Source organism: Carcharodon carcharias, chromosome 18 (genome assembly GCF_017639515.1).
Source record: "Carcharodon carcharias isolate sCarCar2 chromosome 18, sCarCar2.pri, whole genome shotgun sequence".
In the NCBI taxonomy this organism is placed as follows: domain Eukaryota; kingdom Metazoa; phylum Chordata; class Chondrichthyes; order Lamniformes; family Lamnidae; genus Carcharodon; species Carcharodon carcharias.
This window is the reverse complement of record NC_054484.1, coordinates 97,335,850-97,346,692: the sequence shown is the minus strand read 5'-3', so window position 1 is coordinate 97,346,692 and position 10,843 is coordinate 97,335,850. Positions and strand designations below refer to the sequence as shown.

The 10,843-nt window shown below is 43.4% G+C and overlaps 1 protein-coding gene across 4 annotated transcripts in view; it reads left to right on the top strand.

The window, feature by feature from the left end:
• The first annotated feature begins 4,608 nt into the window (after window positions 1–4,608).
• Window positions 4,609–10,843, top strand: part of rcbtb1 (regulator of chromosome condensation (RCC1) and BTB (POZ) domain containing protein 1) — a 65,899-nt gene continuing 59,664 nt past the window's right edge. For 2 of the 4 annotated variants that reach the window (XR_005945852.1, XM_041211287.1), the window contains exons 1-2: window positions 4,618–4,696; window positions 10,446–10,540. The gene's annotated coding sequence lies outside the window, so the exon portion shown is untranslated. Of the gene's footprint in view, window positions 4,703–10,445; window positions 10,541–10,843 lie in introns of all 4 variants that reach the window. The other 2 variants (XM_041211285.1, XM_041211286.1) reach the window with 2 other exon arrangements.

Here is a 10,843-nt window from a genome sequence, read left to right as displayed (position 1 = left end):
GGTAAGGCAACCATCTCATCGCTCTAAACTCTCACACTGACAAGCCCATCACACATTCATCGGCATCTCACTCACTGGCAGTCAAGGGACATCACCACTCACTCTCTCACACACCCTCACATCACCATCTGGCCTCATCTCATCAGGTGACTGCCTCCTCATATCTCACCCTCTTGAGGCTACTTGCACAAATCAACGTGTCTGCACACACACCATGGGATACCCCCTTTCCCCAGTATTGTCCTCACACTGCAGCCTCTTCCATTGCCTAAGGCCACTTCTCCCCTTTCCCCAAGCAAGCCGTAGCCCTGCAAGTATTGAAAAGCTACCCCTGCCTTACGGCTGGTCTGGTAGGTAGAGACCTGCTCGTGAGCCCCCCTAAAAGTGATGTGATGCTGCCTGCGAAGCCTGGCGCTGATGACTGCGAGTGCTGCCCGAAGCAAGGTAGGCAAACAAACCTCAAAGTCCTGAGTGAAGTGCAGTTTGCCAGGTGCAAATTGCTTACGCTCAGTCGTGAAACATGTCAGCGTGCAATCACAACGACGTATTATCTAGCGTGGGCGGTTGATTCTGGCAGGCAGGCAAGGTGATGAGATGCAAATACATTGAAATTAGGTTCCCGATGTCTGGCAGTGGGAAAGGCAACCCTCCATTGACATGTGGAGCGGACAATTGCGAACTGGTTTCATTGACAGCATGAAACTGATTTTTGACCTTCTCGCTATATTGTCCACTCACGCCCGCCATGACGCCCGATGCCAATGGAGCTGGAAAATTCCAGTCTCTGTATTTTGGGAAGTCCTGAGAGCATGATAGAAAATTGCAAGTTTGTACTTTTGTTTTCATTGCCTTTTGTAAAGGTGCACCATAATGTTGCATCAAATAAGCTTTAAACATAATATTGATTGATGCATTGTTTCAAAAGTCATTGTTTGTGAGAATCTACTACTTACAGAAAAATGGTGGCACTGTGGTAACATCACTGAACTACTGAGCCAGAGGCTAGTGTCTGGGGACACAAGTTCAAACCCCACCACGGCAGCTGGTGGAATTTGAATTGAATTAATAAATCCGGAATATAAAGCTCAGTAACGGTGACCATCAAATCACTAATTGTCATAAAAACCCATCCAGTTCATTAATGTCCTTTAGGGAAGGAAATCTGCTGTCCTTACAGCCTGGCTTACATGTGACTCCAGACCTACAGCAATGTGGTTAATTCTGAAGTGGCCTAGCAAGCCACTCAGTTCAAGGGCAATTAGGGATAGATAACAAATGTTGACTTTGCCAGCAATGCCCACATCCCATGAAAGAATAAAGGAACATTATGCTTAATTGTTAGCTTATTAGCTCAAGTGGTAGAGTTCTGATGCAGAAAGTTACGTGCTCAAGTCCTACTCCTGGATTCCAGCACATTCTCCAGGGTTGGCTTCAGCTTTAATGTATTATGTCTTTAATGTTTTTTGGTCAAGATATTTAAGCGAAGGCCAGCAACACTTCCTTCTTCCCACTATTAGCATCTGTGCTTCCAACTGTCAAGGCTCTAATCCCTAGAATTCCTTTCTTAAACCGCTCTGCCTCTCATCATGCAATGTCTCAAGGCACGTCACAAGTAGTATCAAACAAAAATTGACACTGAACCAAAGAAGGAGACATTAGCTCAGATGAACAAAAGTTCGATTGAAGAAGTAGGTTTTCAGTAGCATCTTAAAATGAGGAAGAGAGGTTGAGGTTGAGGGTGGAAATCCAGAACTTAGGGCCTGGGCAATTGAAGGCATCATCAGTAATGGTGGAGTGAAGAAAATTGGGGAGATGAAAGAGGTCAGAATTGGAGGAGATAGAGTTTTGGGTGGTTACAGAGATAGGAAGGGGATGAGGCTGTGGAAGAATTTGAAAGCACAGGTGAGGATTTTAAAATGAGATTTCTGTTCTAGCAACACCAATGTAGGTCAATGGCATCGACCTGATACAATTTAGTACATAGGCAACAAAACTTTGGATGAGCTAATGTTTATGGAGGCCAGCCAAGTCTGTGTTGGAAGAGTCAAGCCTAGAGAGGTAACTGGGGTTTGAGTGGCGGATGAGCTGAAGCAGGCATGGAGGTTGTGGATTAAAGCAAAATACTGCAGATGATGGAAATCTGAAATAAAAAGCGCTGGAAATGCTCAGCAGGTCTGGCAGTGTATGTGGAGCAAGAAACAGGGTGGAGATTGTGGAAGTTGTCAGCCTTGTGATGGAGAGGGGAAGTAGCTTGTGCTGTTCTCTCAGATAGTGGGACATGGAGCAGCAGCCGCTGTGCAGAAAGCAAGTATCCAACTCGCTGTGAAACTCCCGCCCACTGTGGGTCGGCAGGGACATCATCGCAAATTGAATGACGCGATAAAAGCAAAAAACTGCGGATGCTGGAAATCCAAAACAAAAACAAAAATACCTGGAAAAACTCAGCAGGTCTGGCAGCATCTGCGGAGAGGAACACAGTTAACGTTTCGAGTCCGAATGACCCTTCAACAGAATTAAGTAAAAATAGAAGAGAGGTGAAATATAAGCTGGTTTAAGGTGGGGGGGGGGTTGGGTTGGGACAGGTAGAGCTGGATAGAGGGCCAGTGATAGGTGGAGATAACCAAAAGATATCATAGGCAAAAGGTCAAAGAGGTGTTGAAGGTGGTGATATTATCTAACGAATGTGCTAATTAAGGGTAGAAAGCAGGACGAGCAAGGTACAGATAGCCCTAGTGGGGGTGGGGTGGGGTGAAGGAATCGAAAAAGGCTAAAAGGTAGAGATAATCCTTAAACTCCTCTCACTTACTCCAGATAAAAGGTTTGGCTATGGGTACCCGCATGGGCCCCAGCTATGCCTGTCTCTTTATGGGGTATGTGGAACATTCCTTGTTCCAGTCCTACTCTGGCCCCCTCCCACAACTCTTTCTCTGGTACATCGATGATTACTTCAGTGCTGCTTCATGCTCTCGTCTGGACCTGGAAAAATTTATTAGTTTTGCTTCCAATTTCCACCCCTCCATCACTGTCACATGGTCCATCTCTGACACTTCCCTTCCCTTTCTTGACCTCTCTGTCTCAATTTCTGGTGATAGACTGTCCACCAATATCCATTACAAGCCTACCGACTCCCACAGCTACCTTGACTACAGCTCCTCACACCCTGCTTCCTGTAAGGACTGCATCCCATTCTCTCAGTTCCTTTGCATCTGTTCTGCCACTTTCAAAAACAGTTCCTCTGACATGTCTTCCTTTTTCCTTAATTGAGGTTTTCCACCCACGGTGGTTGACAAGGCCCTCAACCGTGTCCGGCCCATCTCCCGCGCATCCGCCCTCACACCTTCCTCTCCCTCCCAGAAACATGATAAGGTCCCCTTTGTCCTCACTTATCACCCCACCAGCCTCCGCATTCAAAGGATCATCCTCTGCCATTTCTGCCAACTCCAGCATGATGTCACCACCAAACACATTTTCCCTTCACCCACCCTGGCAGCATTCCGCAGAGATTGTTCGCTCCAGGACACCCTGGTCCACTCCTCCATCACCCCCTACACCTCAACCCCCTCCCACAGCATCTTCCCATGCAACTGCAGAAGGTGCAACACCTGCCCCTTTACTTTCCCTCTCCTCACTGTCCAAGGGCCCAAACACTCCTTTCAAGTGAAGCAGCATTTCACTTGCACTTCCCTCAATTTAGTCTACTGCATTCGTTGCTCCCAATGTGGTTTCCTCTACATTGGAGAGACCAAATACTGACTGGGTGACCGCTTTGCAGAACACCTTCAGTCTGTCCACAAGCATTACCCAGATCTCCCTGTCGCTTGCCATTTCAACACTCCAACCTGCTCTCATGCCCACATGTCCATCCTTGGCCTGCTGCATTGTTCCAGTGAAGCTCAACGCAAACTGGAGGAACAGCAGCTCATCTTCCGACTAGGCACTTTACAGCCTTCTGGACTGAATATTGAGTTCAACGATTTTAGATCATGAACTCTCTCCTCCATCCCCACCCCCTTTCTGTTTCTTCCCCCTCCCTTTTTTCCAATAATTTATATAGATTTTTCTTTTCCCACCTATTTCCATTATTTTTAAATGTATTTCCATGCATTGTTTTATCTCTTTTAGCCTTTTTCCATTCCTTCACCCCACCACACCCCACCCCCACCAGGACTATCTGTACCTTGCTTGTCCTGCTTTCTACCTTTAATTAGCACATTCCTTAGACAATATCACCACCTTCAACACCTCTTTGTCCTTTTGTCTGTGACATCTTTTGGTTATCTCCACCTATCACTGGCCCTCTATCCAGCTCTACTTGTCCCACCCCCCCTTAAACCAGCTTATATTTCACCTCTCTTCTATTTTTACTTAGTTCTGTTGAAGAGTCATTCGGACTCGAAACGTTAACACTGTTCCTCTCCGCAGATGCTGCCAGACCTGCTGAGTTTTTCCAGGTATTTTTGTTTTTGTTTTGGATGACGCGAACTGCGATGGCGAGGCCCCGCCCAGTCGGCACGTGACCCCTGTAGCCAGCGAGTTCCCGCCCCAAGGAGGTACGTGACCCCGGTAGCCAACGAGGCCCCGCCCCTCTTAAGGCACGTGATCCCTCCGCGGGTGGCAACGAGGCCCCGCCCTCCCAGGAGGCACGTGACTCATGGAGGACGTGTGGCCGGCGCGCGGACCAGGAAGGAAGCTCTGGGTAAAGGTGGCTTCTCGCTTCTTCCAAGTCAGCCTCAGCCTGCAGTCTTTTCAAGAGCAGAATAATGGATAATGTTCATTTACCGGATAAGTGGTTTGTGTGGCCTTTCAACTGAAGCCTGCCTTTCAGGCAAGGCCCGAGAAACAGGCCCCTGGTACTGGCCGATGCAGAGTATTAACTCCAGGGTCAGACTGTGGAGTTTCCTCTTCACAACTGAGAGGGGAATCTGGGTATTTTGGGGTCTGCTTCCCACTTTAACCAAACTGTCTAGACATCAGATTCTTACTGTAGGTCCCTGACTGAAGGATTTTAACCATAACGGTTAATATTTTTGAAAACAGGTGTAAGGCTTTGGGTAAGGGCTGGGGAACGTGAGGAATAAATTTTTTTATACAGAGTGGGAATGATCTTGCAGCATAGGAGGCTGGGGGAAGCAGAGGTGATCAGTGCTCTCAAAAGGAAACTGGATGGGCTCTTGAGGGAAATGAACTTTGCAGGCTTACGGAGATAGAGCAGGGAAATGGGACTATCCACAGAGAGCTGGCATGGGCTCGATGGGCTGTATGGCCGCCTCCTGTGCCAAAATGACTATGATTTTAAGTTTGTAGCCAATCCTGCATTGAGTGCAGAAACTGTGCAACTCCTGGCAGTCTTTATTACAGGCTATTTTCTTTATGGGTTGAATAGAGACCTTTGCAATTGGCAGTGATGGTCTTTCAAATCTAGAACAACGGTTGCCCTTGCCAGTTAATATATGAAATGCTGCATATGTTGTTGCACAGTCACAAAGTGTAACCATTGAATGCAATGGCTAATGTAGGAGCTACTGGTGATTATGTCTAGAGTTGCATTTTTGTTTTGCTCTATTATGTTATTTGCAGCATTCATTATTGCAAAGTAACGTGTCTATGCAAACCTGTAAATGTCACTCATGTTGGACTTGACCCTGGAACACTCCCTAGACTTCCCATTCACAGTGTGGAAGGCCAGTTTGGCTCAACTGAATGTTACAACATTGTAGGCACAAGCATAACTCTGCGACTAGAGTCCATAATCCAGGCTGGCACTCGAAGCTGAGGGAATGCTGCATTGTTGGATGGGACATTAAAATGATGGCCTTTTCTACCTGTTTCAGTTATAGAAAGAAAGACTTGCATTTATATAGCACTTTTCATGACCACTGAATGTCTCAAAGTGTTCTACAATCAATGAAGTACTCTTTGAAGTGTAGCCACTGTTGTAATGTAGGAAATGCGGCAGCTATCTTTTGCGGAGCAAACGCACTCAAACAGCAAAGTGATAATGACCAGGTAATCAACATCACAAAAACAGATTGAAGGATAAATATTGGCCAGGACACTGGGGATAATTTTTCTGCTCTTCTTTGAAATGGTGCCATGGGATCTTTTGGATCCACCCAAGCAGGCAGATGAGGCCTCGGTTTAATGTTGGGTTTAAAGTTGAATATTACAGCTCTCTCAGTGCTATTCAAGGAGGAGAAGTTTCCTGACCAATAATCTTTTTTCAATCAAAATATATTCATCATGTTGCTGTTCCTAGGATCTTGCTCTATGCAGGATGGTTTGTGTGTTGCGTATATAACAACAGTGACTGCACTTCAAAAATGTTGTTCTGCAGAATCTGAAACACACTGAGAAACATAAGTGCTCTTTAAGTTTATTGTTTCCTTACACAAAGTTCTGCAAGATAGCTGAACGTTAAATCTGATGTAATAATTGTGCCAGAAATGTTGTTATACCATTCAAAGTAGTTGAGTTGGAGACCATTCTTTTCCTGACATTGGAAGGTTTGATTGGGGTTATATATTCATGCCAAAGGTAAATAAGATTCTTGGCTTGCTCTTGGACTATCCCAAAGACCTTGATCCAAATAATATTGATAGTTTTCAAGTTTATTCAATCACCACAGGATATATTACAATACTGAGTGAAGTGTAAAACACAGCTTGCATTTATAGAGCACGTTTTAATGTTCCAAGGCACTTCAGGGCTTTATCATCAACATTTTACCTGAGCCACAGCAGGAGATATTAGGAAAACTGACCAAAAGCTTGGCCAAAGAAGTGGATTTTAAGGAGCATCTTAAAGGAGGACTGCAGTGGATGTTCACCAGACTAATTCCTGAGATGGTGGGACTGTCCTATGATGAGAGATTGAGGAGACTGGACCTCTATTCTCTAGAGTTTAGAAAAATGAGAGGTGATCTAATTGAAATGTACAAAATTCTTAAGGGGCTGGGCATAGTAGGTGCAGAAAGGATGTTTCCCCTGGCTAAGGGTGGTGGGGGCGTGTTTAGAACCAGGGGACACAGTCTCAGGATAAGGGGCAAGCCATTTAGGACCAAGGTGAGGAGGGATTTCATCAGTGTGTGTGTGGGAATCATTGGAATTCTTTACCTCAGAGGGCAGTAGAAGCTCAGTCACTGAGTATTTTCAAGACAGAGACCTATAGATTTGTAGATTCTAAAGACATCAAGGAATATGGATATAACATGGGAAAATGGTGTTCAGGTAGATCAGCCATGATCTAGTTGAATGGCAGAGCAGGCTCGAGCGGCACAATGACCTACTCCTGCTCTTATATTCCTATGAGAGATAGGTACAGAGGTTTACAGGGAAAATTCCTAAGTTTAGGGCCTAAAGTTGCCAATGATGGTGTAAAGAAATGCCGAGCTTTTGGAGGGTTGCAGGGCTGGTGGAGTTTCAGAGGTGGCCATGGAGAGATGTACTACCAGAATTAGCAAAGTTGAAGTTGGGCATAGAGATGCATTAACTAACACCACTTTATTTAACAACATCAGTCATGACAGTTAATAGCAGAAGCTTAACCATTTATGATCATATGAAGTAATTCAATGAGTACAATTAACAGCCTTAATTATGTCAGTTTTTAGGTATGCAATAGCTCAGCAATAGCTGAATCTTGATAAATAAGTTATATTCACTGGCAAGATTATCGTGCAATTTAACAATGTTTAGTGTGTATTTAATATGCTGGTAAATTTCCAAAATCAAGGATCTCCTATGACAAAAGTATGCAGTTTCATGCCTTGTTGTAGTAGACAGTCAGCCCTATTGAGAGATGCTTGGATTTTACATCTGGGATCATGTGGCAAATTGTGGACAGTAGTCATTGTCTTTCACTGTTGTCTTATGTTAACTAGTCTGTTACTGTTACTTTACTGAACATGTGCTGCACTGTGAGGTGTTATACAGTATTTCAGATGAGATGTTAAATTTAGGCCTGTCTGCTCCCACAAGTGGATGTAAATGATCCCATGACATTGTTTTACATAAGGGGAGAGGAATAAACCTGCAACTATGTGCCAGTCAGCCTGACAGTGATGGTGAAACTTTTAGAAAATGATACAGGCCAAAGTTAATTGATATTTAGAAAAATATGGTCTAATAACTCAAAGCACAGATTTGTTAAGCTAACTTGTGTAAGAACCTCCTAAAAAAAATTGTCCTGTTTTTAGTTGGAAAAGCATAATTGTAAATATTTAAGCTTGAGGCTGTCTCAATTGGGGAATTGTGAGTAAGCAAAACAAATAATTCTGTCAGATGACCCTGCTCCCAAGGTGTCATTCAACTATATAGGCATATGTCAGAAACTATACTTGTTATATATTAGAATAGTTTAATAAAGGGCAAAACTTGAGTTAGGCATTACACTTTTTTCCTTTGCTCGACTTTTAAAACATGGTGATGAATATCTTCTCTGATGTTGCAGCTACCCAAGGTGCTTCCTAACTTGTCAGCTTTATTTGTTTATTGCATCAATCAGTATATTCCTGCAAAGTGTTGTGTTAAACTCTAGTTAAAGTTGATACTACACTTAATCTGAAACATATAGTCACACTAAGATATAGGTTGTCCCTTGTTTGTGTCTCAAGAACAGGGCAGTTAGGGATGGGCAATAAATGTTGGCCTAGTCAGTGATGCCCAAATCCCATGAACAAATTAAAAAAAAGTTCCCTGGCAGCCAAGTGTTGACCATTTTATATTCCCAGAATGCTCTTCTGACCAAGTCTTCCTGCAGATCCAAATCACAATGATCCAGATTTTGCTGTCATTGTAACGATGTGGCTAATGGCACTCTGCTATTTATGTGTAAATGATACACATAAGGGGAAGATGTGCTGTTAAATACAAATGTCCAAAGGTTGCTGTCTGAGTTCTTCTGCTTCACCATTAACTTCACAAAAACAGCATTTTGCTGTCATCTTCACTGTTGACATGCATTGAATGCTGTGAAGTTGCTATCTTTGCATATTTTAGGCTGGTAATCAGTAACTCTTTCGAGTACAAACCCATTTCCATCTGTTTCAGATGAAGTTACATTGTTTCATAGTTTGCCATTGTGAGATTTGAACTCTTGATCTTGGGGTTACAAACCCAGTGCCATAACCACTTGGCTATACCACAGGTACCCTATTGACAATGTAATGAGTGTTAATGATGCCTATCAATCACTCTGGCACTGAATACGAACAAATGCAGAATTTCATTCCTTCACATTTTGAATTTTTTAGGGCAATTTTAAAAATGGCAGATTTTGAATTGAATTTCTTTTCCTTTCTGACTCTCCTCTTTCTGTCTCTTAATTCGGTCTGTGTTTCCCTGATTTAATTTTGCTTTCTCTACCTGATTTGACATTGAATTTGCCGGCTCACGATCTCAGTCCCTTCCACTGTTTGTTTCTCAATCCATAAATCTGATTGGCTAAGGAGATACCCTGTTGGTTGCCCTGTTCACTCAGACCCAGATGCCCTGTTTCCCCCACTGCGCTGCTTTAGGTTCAGACATTCAGTAACTTTGTGGACAGAAACGTTTTCAGTTAACAAATACAGGACCAAGTCCAACTATAACAGAAGATGCCATTGGATGTCCAATCACAATAAATTCTGGTCCATTATTTAAGGAGAACCTTAAGCACATGAGAGGAAGGCAGTAGTGACCTGTAAGTGATGCAGATCCTTTCCTGAATGTTGAATTGTAAGCTTTTGTAAGCACTCCCGTGAACATACAATATTTAAACCTTCCCTTCCAAATCTGTGTTTGAACAAGTTAACAACATTAGTACATCTGTTATCCCATAGAAAATATAGTTAATTTACTGGTGTTATGTATAGCTGCTGCATCACACGTCCTTTTCCATTCATCCCACCACTAATACTACCATTTCCCACCTCCATAATATTGGCCATTTCCACCCCTGCTCCCATCCTCAGTAAATTTCAACTCACCCAAAACTCTGCTGCTGTTACCCTAACTCGCACCAAATCCTGTTCACCCATCACTCCAGTGTTCACTGACCTGCATTGTTCTAACAATGACTTAATTTAAAATTCTCATCCTGGTGTTTAAATCCCTCCATGATCTTGACCCTCCTTATCTCTGTAACCCTTTCCATTCCTAAAATCCTCCGAGAGTTCTCTCTTCCTCCAATTCTGGCCTCTTCCACATCTCAGATTTCCTTCACTCCAGTGCAAGCCTTACCTTCAGTTTTCTAGACCCTAAGCTCTGAAGTTCTCTCCCTAAGCCTCTTAACCTCTCTTCTCCATGAAAATGCTCCTTAAAATCTACCTCACCTGTCCTCAGCATCAAATTATATCTGGTAATGCTCCTGTGAAACGCCTTAGGACATTTTACTATGTTAAAAATGCTATAATAATACAAGTTGTTATTGATAAGTCTCTCCTTCTGATTTCTTTCCAACCTCTCCAGACTTGCGCTTGGATTGTTTGAGGTATCTTTATTAAAATGGAGGCTCTGTGACTACGCTCTACGATTTGCACTCTTGATCTACCATTGTTGTTCAGGTAAGGCAGTTCTTAAGTTGAAGTCCTACACACTGCACATATGTGAATGAAGGAGGATGACATATGTTGCTTGTTCTGGGCAGTGGAAGGAAAAGTTAAACCAATCATCCCAAATCCTAATTGGCATGGAGCTTTTGTGTTTGTCGTTGTGTTTGCGCCATGGTCCTAAAAGGCCCCAGTGCAAGGCGACCCACACACTGAATCAGGTAAATTCTGTTCCTCACACAAGAGCAGATGATGATGATTCTGGCAGCAGATTACTGGATCTGTGAAAATCTGGGTATAAGATGCCATTGGAAGTCT